This window comes from Chrysochloris asiatica, unplaced genomic scaffold (genome assembly GCF_000296735.1).
Source record: "Chrysochloris asiatica unplaced genomic scaffold, ChrAsi1.0 scaffold00005, whole genome shotgun sequence".
NCBI lineage: Eukaryota > Metazoa > Chordata > Mammalia > Afrosoricida > Chrysochloridae > Chrysochloris > Chrysochloris asiatica.
The window spans coordinates 16,267,939-16,288,444 of record NW_006408523.1 but is presented as its reverse complement, the minus strand read 5'-3'; the positions used below and the strand labels follow the sequence as shown (position 1 = coordinate 16,288,444).

Sequence of the window (20,506 nt, the reverse complement as noted above, 5' to 3'; positions counted from 1 at the left end):
GCTCCTGTAAAGATTTACAGCCTCGGAAACCCTGTACAGGGTCGCTATGGGTCGGAACCGACTCCACGGCACATAACAACAACAACAATAGTATATTCATTATGTTATTGTTAGTGCCCTCAAGACAGTTCTGACTCATAGAGACCCTCTGTAGGGTTTCCGAGGAGAGACTGGTGAGTTTGAACCATAACTTTAAGGTTAAAACTGATCTTGTGCTCCAGCGCTTTATCCTACAGTGCCACACCAGAACTCTCCTGATGTTGTTAAGTGCCGTCGAGTTGGTGCTGACTCATAGCGACCCTGTATAGGGTTTCCAGAGAGCAGCTGGTGAGTTTGAACCCTTGACCTTATGGTTCAAACTGACCTTTCAGTCCAGTGCTGTATCCTACAGCACCACACCAGGATTTCAGGACTTCTGGCCCCATATTGCCTATTAAACTAGGACCATACAGTATACTGGGAGTCCTGGTGTAGTACTGTGGATAAATGTGCTGGATTGCTAGGTCAGTTTGAACAGCTGGGTTGGTGATTCAAGCTTACCAATTGCTCCTGGGAAACCCTATACAGGGTCTTTATGAGTTGGAACCAACTTGATGGCACTTAACGACAACAACATACAGTATATTGGACTCCTGGTGTGGTGCTGTAGAATCAGCACTGGCCTTCAAAAATCAAAGTCGGCAGTTCAAACTAACCAGCTGCTCTTTGGAAACTCTATACAGAATTCCTATGAGTTGGAACCGACTTGATAGCACTGAGCAAGAACAACATACAGTGTACAGCTTAGTTGGTTATCAGTTGCCATTTCTTTTGCACAAATTAATGTTTTATTTGTTCTCAATTTTTAATTTATTGTCTAACTTTTATACTCATACTAATAATGGACACTATTTCCCTTGCTTTTCTCGGTACCCCTGTTTAGTATTCTCATCTGCCTTAGGCCTTCTTCTCTTTCTGCTTCCTTGTTCTTTTTCCCTTCTCATCTTCCTTCTACTTCACCTTCTCTTTCTTCTTACGTGTAACACTAAGTTGTTAATTAAAATATTCCACTGAGTGCCAAGCATGAATTTAATTCAATTATAGACAAGTAAAGGTCCACTCATCATCAAAACAGAGTAACATTTCATAGCATCAAGCATAAAGAGATGATAAATCATACTTCACCAGGAATGACAAAGGCAAAATTGCTAAGGTATAGAAACAAGATTGACATCAGACATCTCAGCGGCAATGTGGTTGTTGTTGTTAGGTGCCATCGAGTCGGTTGCGACCCATAGTGATCCTGAGCAGGGTTTCCGAGGCTGTAAATCTTTACGGGAGCAGAAAGCCTCCTCTCAGTGTTAGGACACAAAAATTATAAATATCTGCGAGCATAAAGCTTTGAAGTAAAAACTCTTTGTGTGACCTACCCTGTCGTGTAAATGAGTTTAAAGATCTTTGAGTGGCAAAAAAGGACGCTATCTGTGGGGTGGCCAGGGTTACAGGTTACCAAATTATCTGTACTAAAGAGAGGCTCCCAGGGCACCAGGCTGAAAACACGCTGCTGTGTGTTGTGTGTAGGGGTCCCCCGGGGGGCTTAAAAGGGAGAAGGGTGGGCCAGGATTGACAGATTGTGGGGAACCTGGAGCTCCATATGGTGGGCAGGCGTAAGCCTGAAGGGGGCGCTACTTCCATTATATTCTCAAGAGTCCAAAACCTGCGTACCACCTCTAGCGGCGCAGACGCTAGGGGTTGAGGCTGGCGCGCCTAGCTGGCCAGGATACTCAATCTAGGGAAAAGACCTGCGAAGTAAAGCACATGCCTGACTCGTTCCTAAAGCTCGTGCGAGCTGGTTCGCTCACTTGCTTGCGTTCCAATCTAGCCACAAGCTGGACCTCAGACCCGGAAACGTCCACGGTCAGTGTCTGCGAAGGTAAATACATTGTAAAACAGTGCCTAGGGTTTTGCTTGTTTACTTTGAACAGATGTCTAAAATCGACTCAACGGCCGTGGGCTTAATTTTCGTTTTTTGTACCTAGTAAAATGAATCCATGGAAACGGTCTCCAGGGCTGGCTGAAATCAGCTTCCGGAAGTCGGTTTTTGTTCTTGTTTTTGATGCGTTGCTAACGAAGAACTGGCTGGATCAGTACAACACCCCTTCCGGGGTTCATTTCCCTACCGAGTTCTTTACCATTGTTACTTTGACCCCGGAAGTGAGACCATCAGGCTTCCTCCCTCCCCCAAGATGGCAACTGTAGGAGACGAATTGCTGCTGCCAAGGCTCCCCGAGCTGTTCGAAACCTGCAAGCAGTTTCTAGATGAAGTGGAAGGAGCCACTGAACCCACGGGTTCCCGGATGGTCCAGGAAAAGGTGTTCAAGGGACTGGAACTCCTTGAGAAGGTTGCGGGAATGTTATCGCAGCTCGACTTGTTCAGCCGAAATGAAGATTTAGAAGAGATTGCGTCCACTGACCTGAAGTACCTGTTGGTGCCAGCATTTCAAGGAGCCCTTGCCATGAAACAAGTCAACTCCAGCAAGCGTCTAGATCATTTGAAGTGGGCTCGAGAACACTTTATAAACTACTTAACTCGGTGCCATTACTATCATGTGGCGGACTTTGAGCTACCGAAAACCAAGAACAACTCGGCTGAAAACAACACGGGTAGCTCCGCCATGGCGTATCCTAGCCTTGTCGTTATGGCATCTCAAAGACAGGCTAAAATAGAGAGATACAAGCAGAAGAAGGAGATGGAACACAGATTGTCTGTGTTGAAGTCCGCTGTGGAAAGTGGTCAAGCAGATGATGAGTGTATTCGTGAATATTACCTCCTTCACCTTCGAAGGTGGATTGGTATCAGTTTGGAAGAAATTGACAGCATTGATCAAGAGATAAAGATTCTGAGAGAAAAAGACCCCTCAAAAGAGGCATCAACTTCTGACACATGTCATCAGGACAGGCCGCCATTGAAACCCTTCATTCTCACTCGAGAAATGGCCCAAGCCAAGGTATTTGGAGCTGGTTATCCAAGCCTGGCAACGATGACGGTGAATGAATGGTATGAACAGCATCGGAAATACAGTGCATTACCTGATCAGGGAGTAGCCAAGACTGCATCAGCTCAGCAACAGGAAGACCAGGAACAAAAGGAAGAAGAAGATGATGAGAAAACACCGCACAGAGCCCGGGAGTGGGATGACTGGAAGGACACCCATCCTAGGGGCTATGGCAACAGACAGAACATGGGCTAAACTTCCTCACGTCTTCCCCTTCAAGGAAAGCTGTGTGGTTTTCCCCTCCCTGGGCTCCTGCTTTGGCAAAGATGCTTCATCTTGCTTTGCATTCAATAAAGTGTCAATTGATTGTGCATTTGTACCCTAGATCATGGGCCAACAATCTTGGTTCAGCATTATCATTCGCATCGTTATATATTTCAGTTTCTTAAAAGAAGTGTGTGGGGGGTGGTGGTGGAGGGGATGAGCACTTTGAGAAGTGGCTCTGTATATTCAACGGCTGTTTGAATTCTCTTTAAAATAAATATCCTTTAATCAGAAATAAATAAATAAATATCTTTCCAGATACGTTGTTGTTGCTGTTAGGTACCCCAGAGTTGGTTCTGACCCACAGCGACACTGTGCACAAACATGAACAACACACTGCCCTGTCCTGCACTATCCTCACAATTGTCATGTTTGAGTTCACTGTCGCAGCACTGCACCAATCCATTTTATTGGGGGAGAGGGGTGTCTTGCTCTTTTTTTCCATTAACCTTCCATGTTGCTGAGATGTCCTTTTATAGACACTGCTCTTTCGGGATAATATGTCAACAGTACCTGTAACAAAATATCATCATCTTTGCTTCTAAGGGACATCCTGGCTGACTTCTTCCAAGACAGATTAGCTTATTCTTCTGGCAGTCATGGTGTTTCCACAATTCTTCATCAACCCAATAATTCAAATGCATTGCTTATCCTACAATATTCCTTATTCAATTTTCAACTTTCTCAAGCATATGAGGTCATTGAAAACACCATGGCTGGAATCAGGTCCATGCTAGTCCTCAAAGTGACATCTTTATTCTTGAACACTTTAAAGAGGTCTTGTGCAGCAAATTTTCCAATTACAATAAGTCATAAGATTTCTTTACTCCTGCTTCTCTCAGCATTGATTGTGGACCCAAGTAAAAAGAAATCCTAGACAATTTTAATCTTTTCTCTATTTCTTATGATATTGTTTATTCTTCCAGTTATGAGGATTTTTGTTTTCTCTACATTCAGTTGTAATTCATAACAGAGGCTGTAGTTTTTGATCTTCATCAGTAAGTGCTTCAAGCAAACAAGGTTGTCATCTGCATATCCCAGGCTGTTAATCAGTCTTCCTCCAATCCTGATGTCATCTTCTTCATCCGATAATCCAGCTTCTGGGATTATTTGCTCAGCATACAAATTGAATAAGTATGGTGAAAGGATACGACCCGGCTGCATACCATCCAGTATCCCCTTGTTCTGTTTCATGGACTGCCTCTTGATCTATGTATAGGTTCCTCTTGAGAACATTCAAGTGTTCTGGAATTCCCATTCTTCACAATATGACATGTATTTTCAGATAGAGGAGGATCAGAATATTTCTTACCTACAGATCCCTGGTGGTATAGTGGATTCTGAGTTAAGCTACTAACCACAAAGTTAGTAGCTTGAATCCACCAGGGAGAAAGGTGAGGCTTTCTGCTCCCTCAAAGATTTACAACCTCAGAAATCCTATACAGGGTCTCTACAAGTTGGAACTGAATGGAAGGCACACAACAACAACACAGCCCATCTCTGAAAGAACTATCATGAGAAGATGCAAAAAATGCAAATCATAAAAGAAAGGCTGTTAGTACAGTTGACAATACAAAATGTTAAAGCTATGTGACAGAAGTCACTCAAAATAAAGCTGGCAAAGAATATTTTGGACATTTGATAAATACATGCATAATATCTAAGATACCCATATACGTAGAAGTTACACCATTCAATAAGAAACAGAAAATACTCTAATAGAAAAATGGACAATGAATAAATTGGCATTGTCTTCATGGGGAGAACAGCTTATGTTGTTGTTATTATCAGGTGCCATCAAGTCAGTACCAACTCATAGTGACCCCATACCCAAGAGAAAAAAAACACTGTCTGGTCCTGGGCCAACCTCACAATTGTTGCCACACTTGAGCCCATTGATGCTGCCACATTGCCAATCCATCTTGCTGGGGGTCTTTCTCTTTTTCTCGTCCTCCAGTTTACCAAACATGATGTCCTGCTCCAGCGACTGGTCCCTCCTGACAATATGTCCAAAGTATGGGAGATGAAAATGAGGCCTGGACATCCCGGCCTCCAAGGAGCTGTAGTTAAACAAACATACAGAAATGTTTGTTTAATGTCATTGGGAGCCAGGGAAGTGAAAGGAAAACAAAAACGTCACTTCTTACCCACCGATTGATAAGAATGAAAATGTCTTATCGTATCCTGGGTCTATGGGCAGGTGGTGTAGTAAGAACTCTCATACAAAGATGGGAGGAACTCGACACTGTAACCCTGGGTCTCCCTTCAGGTTTGGAACTGGCCTCACTCTTGTGGCTCAATGTTAAGCCAAGTATATAGAGGGAACAACAACATTAGTGAGGTGTGCACACCATGGAATTTTTCAGTCATACAAGATCAAAAGGGCAGCATTTACCTAAGGACAAATTTAGAAGGCTTGGGAAAGAAGGTGGAATGGAAACAAGCATCATAGGGAGGAAGTGGGATAATTGATGTTACTTACGTGGAGGGGACTGTAATCAATGACAGGAAACTCAGTGTATGGTTTGCTGAATGCAAGACTGATGATCTTCTCTGTAAACCTTCACGCTAGTCACAGTAAAACATTATTTTAAAAATTGCTGGTGGGGATTAGTGCGACCATTTTGGACATTAGTTTGGAAACACGTATGAAAATACAAATGTGGTACCTTATTATCCAGGAGTCCCACTACCAGGGGAACCGTTCCTTACAGACTTCCGGAGACATACATGCCGGTGTTTATTGAACATTGTTGGAAATAGAAAAAAAAAACATGTACATGTCCCTCAACAGACATATAGTTAAATATTATGTGATATAGACAGACGACGGCATTTTTAACAGACACTGTCATTGAAATCTGTGAAACCTTTTAACTCAGGTGCTTGGATATTATTGTTGTTAAGTGCCGTCGAGTCAGTTTCAACTCTTAGAGACCCTTTATAGGGTTTCTGAGGGTCAGCTGTGGGGTTTGAACCACAGACCATGAAGGATAACCACAGTGCTTATCCTATTGTGTCACATCGGGATAGTATTACTACTTTTATCAGTCGTTCCATTTTTAGACCATAATATAATATTTACCTTTTCAAAAACAGGTCATATCTGAGGAGTGTGGGTTTGATAATGGATTGTATACACCCTATGCCATACATTTCCATTGATAACATCTATTACTGTATTTTGTTGTTAAACTATGTTTATATTGCAGAAAATATTAATCTGCATTTCCACCAATATTAGCAGTCCCCTGCAATCTGAGATGAATTCCGCATTGCTGATCTTCAGTCACTTCAATTATAAAGTAGGTGTAACCTATGATAATACATTCATAAATAAATCATCTTGTGACCTAAGCTCAAGTATGGAATTTTTAAGTATGAAATTTATTCTGTCCTGCGAAGTAAGGCTGAGGTAACACTCTCTAATCATATTTGGAGGTTCAGTGAAGACAGGGACAAACTCATGGGAAGAATATTTCTGTTTGTGGTTCTAAAACAGATATCCTTCATTTACTGAAATTTATTCATGATCTTACACTGAAAGACTGAATACGTTTTATTTTATACTACTTTTCATTGTATTACTAACAGTTTCTGCCATCACACAGGTATCCTAATAAATGTGCAATGCTACTTGCCAAATCACCGTACTAATATGACACAATTGCTGTACTATGGGCTATCTGTCAGCTTAGAGTGGAATGATGATTAGCTCCCAGGAAGTTTGAAGCTTTCAGTCTGGTCTTCCTATGCTCCATTGTACACTGGGAACTTGTGCAGCCATGTTGCTAGAAATGTGAACTGATCACTTACACCAAGGATGGCAGAGCAGAGAGATGGAAAGAACTTGGTCCTTAATGATATCATTGATCAAACCCTCAACCCATCCTCTCTCTGACTATTCTATGATATGGAAAATGCTTTTGCATGAAATCAGACTTTCTATTTTATGAGACTGAATATATCATAACTAATACAACTCTAAAAAAAATTGATTTTACATTTATCAAATTCCCTCAACATTGCAAATGTTTTTGTTATACCAGCCATATTTTCCTTTGGGAGGGTTCTAAGCAGGGAAGGGTGTTCCTGGATGGCGCAGACAGTTAAGTGCCCAATATTGACCAAACAATTGTGGGTTCAAACCCACCCAGAGGTGCCTCAGAAGATGACCTGGTGATCTTCTTCCAAAAGGTTAGTCTTGAAAAGCCTACTGAATGTAGTTTTATACTGCACACATCGAGTTGCCAAGAGTTGGAATCAACTTGACAGCAACTGCTTTGTTTTTGTAATATCAAGAGAAAAAAATGAAATAGACCTTAGAAATAGAAATGCTTGCGTATTCAGGTTGAAAGGAAGGGAATCTCATTAGATTCAGTCTCTTTATATGAATGGGGGGAATTTAGGCTCCTAGAAAAAAAAAAACCTTGTTTAGGGCTAATCAGTGAGTTTGTGGCATGGCATGATTAGGTCTCATGATTGAATCGGCCTCTTTATTCTCTGTTTGTTCTTATTGTCAAAAGACGTGGGAGCGTTTCATAGAGAGAGGTGACTGGTATTAACACCACAGACATCCTTTCTGCATGCTCATCAGTACCTGCCCACCGAAAAGTCACAGAATCCTATCTTACCTGCGTCATTAACTTGAGAGGATTATATAAGACTAAGGCATTACTATTTTATGGTTCATTTTATAGGAATATACAGTGTCAACACTTCCAGTGTTGTTCATAAATAATTAATAATCATAGGCTCTTTGAGGAGTGGAGGATGCTTTTTAAGTGATAAATGTGCCCCTTGTTTGGTTTATATCCCTGCTGATGAATGCTTGCCCTGTGACATTTGTTTCTTTCATCTTGATTTAATTGTGAAACATTTCAGCCTTCACGTTAGCCCTAACTTTTACACAGTATACAGCTTCTTTACCCAGAACTCTTTAACTACTTAATGTTTAATACCATTTGTGTTCTTACACCTTGAATGTTAAACTACAGGAAGATTTTCAGTGATATATAAATCACGCCTTTCCATCAGAAGTGCTGATGGAATTAATATCCCAGATTAACGTGAGGTTGACATCGAAGCATATAATATATTGCAGCAATGAAAAAAGCTGCACTTACTCTGGATTGCAGCCTAAATTACAGGCCAGGGAGCTGATACTTTTACTTCATTCTGCTTGGATGTGGTTACGTCATGCACTCACTTAAGCAATGGTTAGTTCCTCACTGCCCATTGGCCATTTCCACTCTGGTTCAGTCCATAAGCATCTATAGAGGATTGACTCTCTGTTTAACACTGTAAAAGACACTGGGAAGCCTGTTGTCAGGTGACTGAGGAGTAGCAGAAATACAACAAGGAATGACACTACTGTCTTTGAGGAATGGGAAGTCTGGTGGGTGAGGAAGCTCATCAAGTAATTATGGGGCATTTATGACAAGGGATGAGGAGTCCTCGTGGAACAGTGGTTACTGGCTTAGCTGTGAACCCAAAGAACACACTCACTGCTCTGTGGGAGAAGGATGTGGCGCTCTACTTTCCTGAAGATTACCGATGGGGCAGTTCTGTTTTTTCCTATGGGTCCACTATTAGTCAGAATCCACTTGACAACAATGTTTGTTTTTGTTGCTGTTGTTGTTGTTTAAGTGTTAAGGAAACCTGGTGGTACAATGGCCAGTCACTTGGCAGCTAAGCAAAAGGTAGGGCATTCAAAACTAGTGGTGGCTTATGGGGGACAAAAGTCTGTAGATCCATTCCCATAAAGATTACCGAACTGGAGAGGACAAATTATTGCAGTAAATGCACACATCAAAAAAGAAGAAAAAACCAAAATCAACACATTGACACAACATCTCCAACAACTAGAAACAGACCAGCAAAGTAAAACTGCAGTCAACAGAAGGAAAGAAAAGAAATAATAAAGATTGGAGCAGAAATAAATGAGATCGAAAACAGGAAAAAACATAGAAAGCATCAGCAGGACATATAGCTGGTTCTTTGAAAGGATTACGATCTTCTAACCAAAACCAAACCCCCTGCCACTAAGGTAATTCCGACTCTCCCTGGTGAGTACAGGGCTTCTGAGACTGTAAGTCATTATGGCATCAGACAGCCTCATTTTTCTCACGATGAGCAACTGGTGGGTTTGAACTTTCTAACTTTCAGTTAGCCCAGCGCCTAACCTGTATTACCACCAGGGCTCCTTTTCCATGAAGATTACAGTTGAAGAAACCCTATAATGAGCTCTTGGGGCTCTGGTAGCGTAGTGGTTATGAATCGGGCTGCCAACCACAAGGTCAGCAGTTCGAAACTACCAGCTGTTCCGCGGGAGAAAGATGAGGCGTTCTGCTCCCGTAAAGATTTACAGTCTCGGAAACCCTGTACAGGGTCTCTATGAATCGGAACCGTCTCCACGGCACATAACAACAACAACAACAACAACATAATGAGCTCTGGTAGAGTAGTGGTTTCGAGTCAGGCTGCTAACCTCATGGTCAGCAGTTTGAAACTACCAGCTGTTCCACAGGAGAAAGATAAGGCTTGCTGCGCTTATAAAGACGGACGCCCTCGGAAACCCTATATAGAGTATCTAAGAGTCAGAACCGACTCCATGGCATATAACCACCAAGCACCACCACGGGGCAGTTCTACTCTGTCAAATGGGGTAGCTATGAGTCAGAATTTACTTGACAGTACACAACAACAATAGTATAATGATTATAATAATGGCATGATAAATGTACAGTTGATTGTATATGAAACACATTTGCTTGGGGCATCTTTGAAGAGGTAACAGAGAAGCTGGAACTTTAAAGGTGAGAAATGTGGACTTTGGAAGGGAAGGGAGGGAAGGAGCTATGTCAATCCAGAAAATATCACTTGTAACAGATATGCTGTTGCTCTGACCTTGGTTCTGATTCATAGTGAACCTGTATAGGGTGTCTGAGGAGTAGCTGGTGGATTTGAACTGCCAATCTTATGGTTAGCAGCCCAGTGTTTACCCTAGAGTGCCACACCAGAACTAGTGGTAAGAAAATTCTAGGAGATGCAACTGTGAGTAAGTATTCCGGAAGGTCTGGAGCAGAGGAAGTATATGGTGAGCAGTTAGATGATAAGTCTACATGATACGTACTGATTGTGCAATGTGAGCAGGAATCACTACAACCACTTTCAGCAACATTTAAAGCTCAGGGCTTTCTTGCTGGTCAGGCATGTTGGTCAACTGTGCTTGTTGGTCAGTTAATAGAGTTGGTGGGCTTGTCATATTCAGTTAACGCTGGACATTTATGGATGTACACACATCTCAATAGAAAAAGACCATTGGTCATATATGAAGGCAACATTTCACTAGTGGGAATCTTCAAACTGAGCTCTATTTAAAATCAGATCTCTGGTAGCGTAGTGATTACGAATCGGGCTGCGAACCTCAGGGCCAGCAGTTTGAAACTGCCAGTTGTTCCGTGGGAAAAAGATGAGGCTTTCTGCTCCCGTAAAGATTTACAGCCTTGGAAACCCTGTACAGGGTCACTATGAGTTGGAACCAACTCCACAGCACATAACAACAACAACAGCAACGTCATGGTATTGTAACAAGGCCAATAAAAGTCTTGATATTGGTTTTGACATAGGATAGAAAGAGATTTCGCTGTTGAGCATGAAATGCAAGTGTATTTATTTCAACTTTCTCTTTATAAATAAGTGACCAGCGTGAAGACCTCCTTTTTGTGTGTGTGTGTTCTCTATTTAATGAATTAATTGCTGAGGTACTTACTTCTGGAGTTTCAGCTCTCTTGACCAGTATGTTGTTGATAGGTTCTGTCAATCAGTTCCGACTCATATGGAGTCCAGGAACAACAGAACATGACCATTGCCCAGGCCCGCACCATCATCACGATCATTGCTGTGTTTGAGCCCAATTCTAGTCACTGAGTCAGTCCATTTCATTGAGGAACCTCTCCTTTACCAAACATGATGTTCTTGTCCAAGGAATAGTCTCTCCTGATAACATGTTTACATTACATGAAATGAAGTCTCCTCCTTCTCCCTCACTTCTAAGGACCACTGTGCTTGTACTTCTTCTAAAACAGATTTATTTATTCTTCTGGCAGCCCAAGAATTTTCTTTCCCAAACCATAATGCAAATGCATCAACTTTTCTTTGGTCTTCCTTATTCATGATCCAGCTTTCTCATTTGTATGAGGCAAAGAAAAATACCAGAGCTTGTGTTAGGCACATCTTAATCCTCTTTGCTTTTTAGTATATTAAAGGAGTCTTTTGTAGCAGATTTACCCAATACAATGCATCATTTCATTTCTTGCCTGCTGCTTCCATGGGTTTTGACTATGGATCCAAGTTAAATTAATTACTTGACCACTTGAATCTTTTCTGCATTTATCATGATGTTGATTTATCATATTAGTTCAGTTGTGAAGATTTTTGTGTCCTTTATGTTGTAATCCATACTGGTACCTGTTTTCTTTGCTATTCATCAGTAGGTACTTCAAGTCTTCTTCACATTTAGCAAGCACAACTGTGTCATCTGTATATTGAAGGCTGTTTATTATCCTTTCTCCAATTCTGATGCCACATTCTTATTAATATTGGAATGATTTGCTCAGATTGAATACATATAATGAAGTATACAACCCTTACGCAGCACTTAACTGCTAATCACAAGGTGGATAGTTCAAACCCACCAGCCACTCCTGGGCCTTCACCAGGGTCTCTAGGAGTTGGAACTGACTCTATGGCAGTTAACAACAACAACAATCTCCTTTGTTTGTTCAAACAATTGCCCCTAGGTTCAGGTTCTGTAGGAGCGCAATTAAATTTTCCAGAATCCCCGTTGTTTGCAATGTTTGCTATGATTCGCATAATTGAATGTTGTTGCAGATTCAATAAAGCACAGGAGGACATCTTTCTGGTATTTACTGTTTTCCAATATCAGTAATAATATCCCTCAATCCAAGTCTTTTGAATCTGGCTTGAATTTCTCGCCATTCCCTATTGATGCAATGCTGCAATTGTTTTTGGATCATAGTCTACAATGTTTTACTTGCATATAATATTAATGATGTTGTTCAATAATTTCCACAGTCCATGGAATCACTTTCTTTGGAATAGGCATGTGTGTTTGTCTGTTCCATATGGTTGACTAGGTCTTCTAAATTTCTTGGAATGGACAAATGAGTGCTTTCTGTATTGCATCTGTTCATCTAGGCATCTCAGTGACTATTCCGTCAATTCCTGAAGCCTTGCTTTTTCGCCAATACCTTCAATGAAGCTTGGACTTCTTCCTTTAATACCATTGGTTCTCGATCATCTGCTAACTCTTGAAATGTGTGATCATCAACCAGCTCATTTTGGTATAGTTATTGTTGTTATGTGCTGTGGGGTAGGTTCCGACTCATAGTGACCCTGTACAGGGTTTCCGAGGCTGTAAATCTTTATGGTAGCAGAACGTTTCATCTTTATCCCGTGGAACAGCTGGTGGTTTTGAACTGCTGACCCTGAGGTTTGCAGCCTGATTCATAACCACTACGCTATCAGAGCTCCTTTTTGGTACAGTAGTTCTATGTACTATTTCCATTGTCTTTTGATGCTTTCTATATCATTCTACATTTGCTCCTAATATCCTTCCATCTTGGAACTTCAGGCTTTAATATTTTTCTTCTTGTCTTTCATTATGAGAAATTCCAAAATGTTGCTACTTTTTGGTTTTCTATCTCCAAGTCTTTGCATATTTAATTGATACTGTTGAGTGCCTTTGACTCAGTTCTGATTCATAGTGACCCTATGTAGGATTTCCAAGGAACAGTTTGTGGGTTTGAACTCCTGAACTTGTGGTTTGCAGTCCAGTGCTGATCCTAAGGCATCACACGAGGAGTCCTTTTAATATCACATGCAAGTAAAATTCTGTCATCTCTAGCTACCTTTTGAACTCTTCTGTGCTGCTCTTTTGATTTATCACTTCTTTCATTTGCTTTAGCTACTCTATATTCAAGAGCAAGTTTCAGAGTCTCTTCTGACATCCATGTCGGTCTTTTTTTTTTTTTTTTCTCTCATGCCTTTTCATAACCTTTTGCTTCCTTCATGTATAATGTTCTTGATGTCATTCCACACAACTCCTCTGGTCTTCAATCATTAGTGCCTAATGCAATTTAGTGCCTAATAGGCAAAAAGTCCAAATTTAGGGTGCTGGTTCTAGGGAAAGCCTTTCTCTGTCGGCATTGGAGAGAGGTCCATGTTTCTTCTGAACGTCTTCTCCCGGGCAATCTTAATGTGGCTTGGCATTTCTCTTCCCCATTTCTATCTGCTAGCTTGAATAATTGCTTTATCAATCATAAGAGGCTGAGGAGAGACACATCCTATGTTAATACAGGAATCCTGGTATGGCACTGTAAGATAATCATTAGGCTGCTAACTGTAAGGCCAGTGGTTCAAATCCACCAGCCACTCATTGGAAGGGTATATAGGGTCACTGTGAGTTGGAACTTACTTAATGGCACTTAAAAAAAACTCATTCACAATGATATAATAATTGCAAACATGGGATCAGGAATATATAGCACATATTTCTGGGGGACAGAATTCCAAGTATGATCTCATGAAACACTGAAAACCACCCCTGAAGGGAACTCGACTCCAAAATCCCAGCAGGCTTATGGCGTCATTTCATTCAAGGTGTACCTTTTGCTGTGTAGGACAAATAACGCCACAGGACTGCAGACCCTGGGAGTGGACATTGTGTTAGATCTCATCTTTCCTGAGGCAGAGCAATTTGCTCACTGGAGAGCATTTTGGAAGAGTGAAAAGAGATGAAGAACTAAAGTGCTGTTAGTTAGTCCTGGGGCAAGTCACACCACCTCTATGCACCATCATTGCACTGAGTTTGATTTAGGCATAAATTAGAAAATGTGCATGAATGCTTTATGAGGCATGAAAGTAAGGTGTGGTGCAGTAGGCTAAGCACTGGAGCTCAAGGTCGGTTTGAACCTCAGTGTCGGCGGTTCAAACTCACCAGCTGCTCCTCAGAAACGGCACTGAACAACAACAGCATTGTAGTAGTAGTAGTAAGAGTATTATTACTATGAGATTTATGATAATTTAACTAATCCTGGTGTGGCACTGTGGGATAAAACACTGGACTGCAAGGCCAGTTGGAACCACAAGGTTGATGGTTCAGATTCACCAGCTACTCCTTGGAAACCCTATATAGGGTCTCTATGAGTCAGAATTGACATGATGGCACCCAACAACAGCAACAGCAAGACTAAATTCACTGTTCCCTGGTGGTGCACTGGTTAAGCACTCAGCTGTTAATCAAAAGGTTGGTGGTTGAAACTCACCAGCTTCCTATAGTCTGGTTGTACATGATTCTACAGGTCAGTTCTACATGATTGCTTGATGGACATACAACAGCAGCAGATGATGAAATATCACCTCTGTCTTATCAGTAGAAAAGTTTGCCAAGTGGAGCTGGGAATAAATAAGATTCAATGACACATTTTTAATGTGCTAAAATATTTTAAAATGCTTTCCAATGCCATTTGCATATAAACAATTTGTCTGCTAATTACAGATGAGTTATTCAGCTATTAAAATAGGCCCTACAGGACTTATATTTGGCAATAATTTAGTGGTTACTTTTTCTTTATTTCAAAATAATTGATTTGTGATTCTTCAAAAATATTTCATTTCAGACTTTGTTTTTACCAATTTATTTGTCCCCACCCTATATCCCATTCCCCCAAATAATCTGAATCAATGAAGTGCTAGTGCATTCGTCAGATCACTTTTTGAAATGTCTTTTAACTGAAAAAATCTGTTAGCTACTAGTAATGCCTGGGTCTCTATTTGATCCTGATGGAGTTGTACATTAGAGAAGATGAGCAATGGTTGTCCACCATTCTACATGCATATTGAAAAACCATTTCAAGTCAACTAGACCATATCTGGAGACCTGGTGTGACTCTGTAGGATAAGCACTGGACTGCTAACCACAAGATCAGCAGTTCACACCCACCAGAGCTCTTTGGAAACCCTATACAAGGTTGCTAAGAGTTGGAACTGACTTGATGGCCCTTAACAATAGCAGCAACAGCAGAGCACCATATGTATTCTAATTGTAAGGCACCCTATAAACACACTGTATCATATTGACAGAGTCCAGGTGTAGTGCTTCACGATAAGGTGCTGGACTGCAAGGCCAGTTTGAACCGCATGGTTGGTGACTCAAACCCTCCAGCCACTACTCAGAAACCCTAGACAGGGTTGCTATGGGTCGGAACTAACTCAACGGCACTTAATGACAACAACAACAATGTTGACAGGATCCTGGTATGGGACTGTAGGATTATCACTGGTCTGCTAACTGCAAGGTCAGCCATTCAAACCTACCGGCTGCTCCTTGGAAACCCTATAAAGGGGTTGCTATGAACCGCAAAGTCAGCAGTTAGAAACTACCAGCTGTTACGTGAGAGAAAGATGAGGCTTTCTGCTCCCATAAAGATTTACAGCCTCAGAAACCCTATACAGGGTCACTATGAGTCAGAACCGACTCCACAGCATATAACAACAACAACAATGAGTTAGAACTAACTCAACTGCACTTAACAAGAGCAATAATGTTGACATCCAGTAATATCCAACATCTGATTATCTAGAGATTTTGAGTTTATATTTGACATGATTGTTTGCTTCGGTGAAGACTTCATTTTTAGTTTTATATTAAAAGTTCATCCTGAGGGCATAACTCAAGAATGTAGCCTATAGGAAAGAACTATATGAGTGTATTGGGTTCTAATCTCATTTCTGATACCAGCTAACTGTGTCATGGTGAACAAATGTTTTCACTGGTCTGAATCTAAGTTTCCTTACACATAGTCTGATACAGTTGAAAGTTAGAGACTCTCTTAAGAATCACTTTCTTAATCCTATTTCCTACTCAATGTCTTCCAGTCTATTTAAAAAAAAAATATTCTATTGTGTTTTTGGTGAAAGTTTGCACAGTAAATTAGATTTCCATTTGACGATTTGAACAAAATTGTTCCATAACATTAATTACCATGTGCAACATTCTCTTTACTTGTGTGGTGAATGGTCTGTTTCCAGTATACCTTCCAGTCCCAAGCCATGGTATTTTCAATCACCTCATTTGCATGTGAAAGTTGCACAATGAAAAAAGAAGACCATAGAATTGATGCATTTGAGTTATGGTGTTGGAGGAGAATATTAAAAATGCTATGGGCCGCCAAAAGAACAAACCAATCTATGTTGGAAGAAGTGCAGCCAGAATGCTCCTAGGAATCCAGGATGGACAGACTTTTTCTCTCCTACCTTGGACATATTGTCAGGAGAGAACAGTCCCCGGAGAAGGATATCATGTTTTTTAAAGTGGAGGGTCGGGGAAAAAGAAGAAGCCCCACAATGAGATGGGTTGGCACAGTGGCAGCTGTGATGGGTACAAGCATAGCCACGATTGTGAGGTTGGTGCAGGATGGGACAGTGTTTCACTCTGTTGTGCGTAGGGTCTCTATGAGTCAGCAGTGACTCGATGGTACCTAACATATATATTCCAGTCTACTTGTGTGCCATTGAATCAGTTCCCAGGCTGTAAATCTTTATGGGAACAGAACTTATCTTTTTACCATGGAGCATCAGTAGATTCGAACTACTGACCTTGTACTACATGTGACCCACTATGCCACCAGCAGTTAGTTCATTTGACTAGCAGTTTTTATTTCCCACTTCAAAGAGACTTTTTAATGTCTCTCAGACCTTTTTAAGAATAGGTGGAATGCTTGGTTTAGCCTGCCATTTAAACCAACCAACAAGAATTCATCCTAACATTAACTTCACTGACTCAAGGATTCAAAGTATTTATACACACACACACACACACACACACACACACACACACACACACGTATGTGAAAAAGTATTGGTACTAGAGTTCCAGTTACTACATATACTGCACAGAGTTACTGAGAACAAAGTGATTTTAAACATAGTCTCTATTATTAGTGGATGGCTACAGATGGATTCTAATTTCTTTATTTTTTTAAGTTTTTATTGTGAATTGAGTGATAGTTTACATGGGAGAACAGGGAGAACATCAGCTTTGCACTCATCCTATCGTATTTTGTTTGATTGCAATGATTACAAACCTCTCCATGCATCATCATTCAACAGTATTTGCTTCTATTCCCTCTGTTTTTGTTTTTGTTTTTTTTTGGGGGATATATACCAAAACACTCAGGAATATGCACTCATTCAAACACCCAAAGGGCATACCCTGCAAGCCTGCCCCCCCTCCCAACCCCCTGGCTACCAGCTCACAGCCCCTCTCCCTCCCTGAGTCCAGAGTCCCCAGCTGCTCCCTCTCTCCAGGTCTTCATCTTTGCCTCCATCTCTGGTTTTGCTGCGTCTCTGAATAGGGTCCCACACTCGCCTACCGCTCTTCTCCCTTTATGGTCCTAGGGTCCTCCGCTCCCAGACTGCAAGATCAATCACTTCCCTCATTTTGCTACAAAACGTCTTTACAGTTGCAACAATCACAACCAGTACAGACAGATTCTTAGTAATAAACTTTTCTTAGTCTTGTTGTTTGGTGCCGTCAAGTCGGTTTCAACCCATAGCCACCCTGTGTACAACAGAATGAAACACCACCCAGTTCTGCGCCCTCCTCACAATTTCTGCTACTCTTAAGCTGATTGCTCTTGCCACTGTGACAATCCATCTTGTTGGGAGTCTTCCTCTTTTTTGCTGACCCCCTACTTTACCAAGCATGATGTCTTTCTACAGGGACTGGTCCATCCTGATAACATGTCCGAAGTATGAGAGATGAAGTCTGGCCATCTTGACATCTAAGGAACATTCTGCTTATACTTCCAACACAGATCTGTTAGCTCTTCTAGCAGTCCATGGGACCTTTAATATTCTCTCCAACACTATAACCAAAATGCATCAGTCCTTCTGTGGTTTTCCTGATTCATTGTGTAACTGTCACATGCATATGTGGCTATTGAAAATAACATGGCTTAGGTCATAGTCCTCAAACTGACATTTTTGACATTTTTGCTTTTAAATACTTAAAGAAGTCTTGTGCAGTGGATTTATCTAATGCAATATATAATTTGATTTCTTGACTGTTGCTTCCATGAGACTTGATGGTGGAGCCAAACAAACTGAATTTTTTTACTTTTTTTTTTTTTTCCATTTATCTTTTCGGTACAGTGGTGAGGATTTTTGTTTTGTTTACATTGAGGTGCAACCGATATTGAAGGCTAAGGTCTTTGTTCTTATCAGTAAATATTCAAGTCCTCTTTGCTTTCAGCAAGCAAGGTTGTCTTATCTGCATAGTGGAGATTGTTAATGATTTTCACAATTGTTAAGTGCAGTTGAGTCAATTCTGACCCACAAATGACCCTGTATAGGGTTTCCAAGGAGTGGCTGGTAAGCTTGTACTAGTGACCTTGTGGTTCCAAATGACCTTGCAGTCAAGTGCTTATCCTACAGCGCCACACCAGTGAAAAGTTAGTGAATAAGGGAAGACCCCCAACGAGATGGATTGAAATAGTGACAGCAACAGTGGTCTAATGGGTAAGATCATTGTGAGGATAAAGCAGGACTAGCGTTTCTTTCTGTTTTGCATAGGCTCGTTATAATTCAGAACTGACTGGATAACACCTAACAACAAAAATCAGGAGGTTTCAAAAAGTTGATGGAAAAATGAAATGAAAAGAGTGAAGTTTTTATGTGAATTTGTGAAGCTCCCTCTTAAAAATGTAACTCATTCTCTGCATCCAATTCTAGGTAGTATGTTAACATATGAACCTTTCCTCAAATACTTGTCCAGAATGTTATTTTCATCACTGTTGAGGCTTACTGCTCCCGTAAAGATTTACAGCCTCAGAAACCATGTACAGGGTCGTTATGAGTCGGAACCAACTCCACAGCACATAACAACAACATCTAAGTTAATAGAAAGTGTTTGCCACTTTAGTCTCCACTTTGGTAAGTTTGTGTGTTTGTGTGTGGATTTGTGTGTGTGGAATGGTTGTGTCTTATGGATGAGTTCTCAGTGGGAAGTCCATTTTAAATTTTTTATGCCTCATGATCCTGACAACACGTCAAGAGGAGCTGATTTACGGAAACACACATTGTTTACTAGTCCCTACAGCGAGTGACTTTCTTACTAATTATTTTTTGACTTTGAACCTTTTAGAAATTTCTTAAATGGTAATTATTGTGTGGGATGAATTTTTTTTTTTAATTGAGGAAATATTTCTGTTTGCAACTCTTTATATCTTACTGTTTTTAAATAATACATTATTAAATTATTTACAGCTCACTGTTTTGTACACAGTATTTTAAATGGGTTTTTGTATCTACTAATATAACAAATTGTCCTTAGTATTCTAGCTTCACATATATCACCTTATGCTTAAATAGACATGTTAGATATGTACCAACCCACAGAATACTTTATTTCTTCATTTTAAGACTCTAACATTTAAATAATCACCTTCCTAAAATGATGAAAATTCTGATCTCTTAGTTTCAAGAATATCATAAGAAGTAAGAGCAGAACGAGTGAAATATTTAGCTTTTATTGGTCATAGAATCAAATTTATCTGTGAAATAAAATGAGATAGTATGGTTTTATAGAGAGACTTTATTAAATTACACTACACAGAAACTTTAAAAGATCTTTCTTACTTTCTGCTTCTTCTAGACTGGGTTATTTTTTAAAATTTATTTTTTTCATATAATTGTTTTCAGGAAAAATTATCAGTTTTAGACTGCACTAGTACACAACTTGACAAAGGAATAAATTCTGGCTCACTTTTCTTTTTACATGCTGATTAGATTTCTGTAGCGTTATTTCATGCAACAAATATCAATTGAGTGCTTTGGGGACATCCAGAACTTCTGGAAGAAGTGGAACAGAAAATGCTTGTCCTAAGGGAGCTGACACAGTAGCCTCGGTGAAATAAGACAAGCTTCTAGAACCACCTGGAAAATATATGCAGGATAATTTTCAGAAAGCAAAGCAAGGGAATGAGCAAACTTGGCGAAGCTTGTGCAGGAACAATTTTTAGGAATCACTTAAAATGAAAGGAAAAACTTGAATCGAAGAAGAGAAAGTGTGGATTTGAACTCTGAAGGCTACTGGACATATAAGAAGAAAGATAAGTCAA

The 20,506-nt window shown here is 40.5% G+C and overlaps 1 protein-coding gene and 1 pseudogene across 1 annotated transcript in view; both read left to right on the top strand.

Annotated features, from left to right (window-relative positions):
- Window positions 1-20,506, top strand: part of HS6ST3 (heparan sulfate 6-O-sulfotransferase 3) — a 1,119,743-nt gene that overhangs the window by 735,524 nt on the left and 363,713 nt on the right. The gene's annotated exons all lie outside the window — the stretch shown is intronic.
- Window positions 2,226-3,230, top strand: LOC102820169 (annotated as a pseudogene).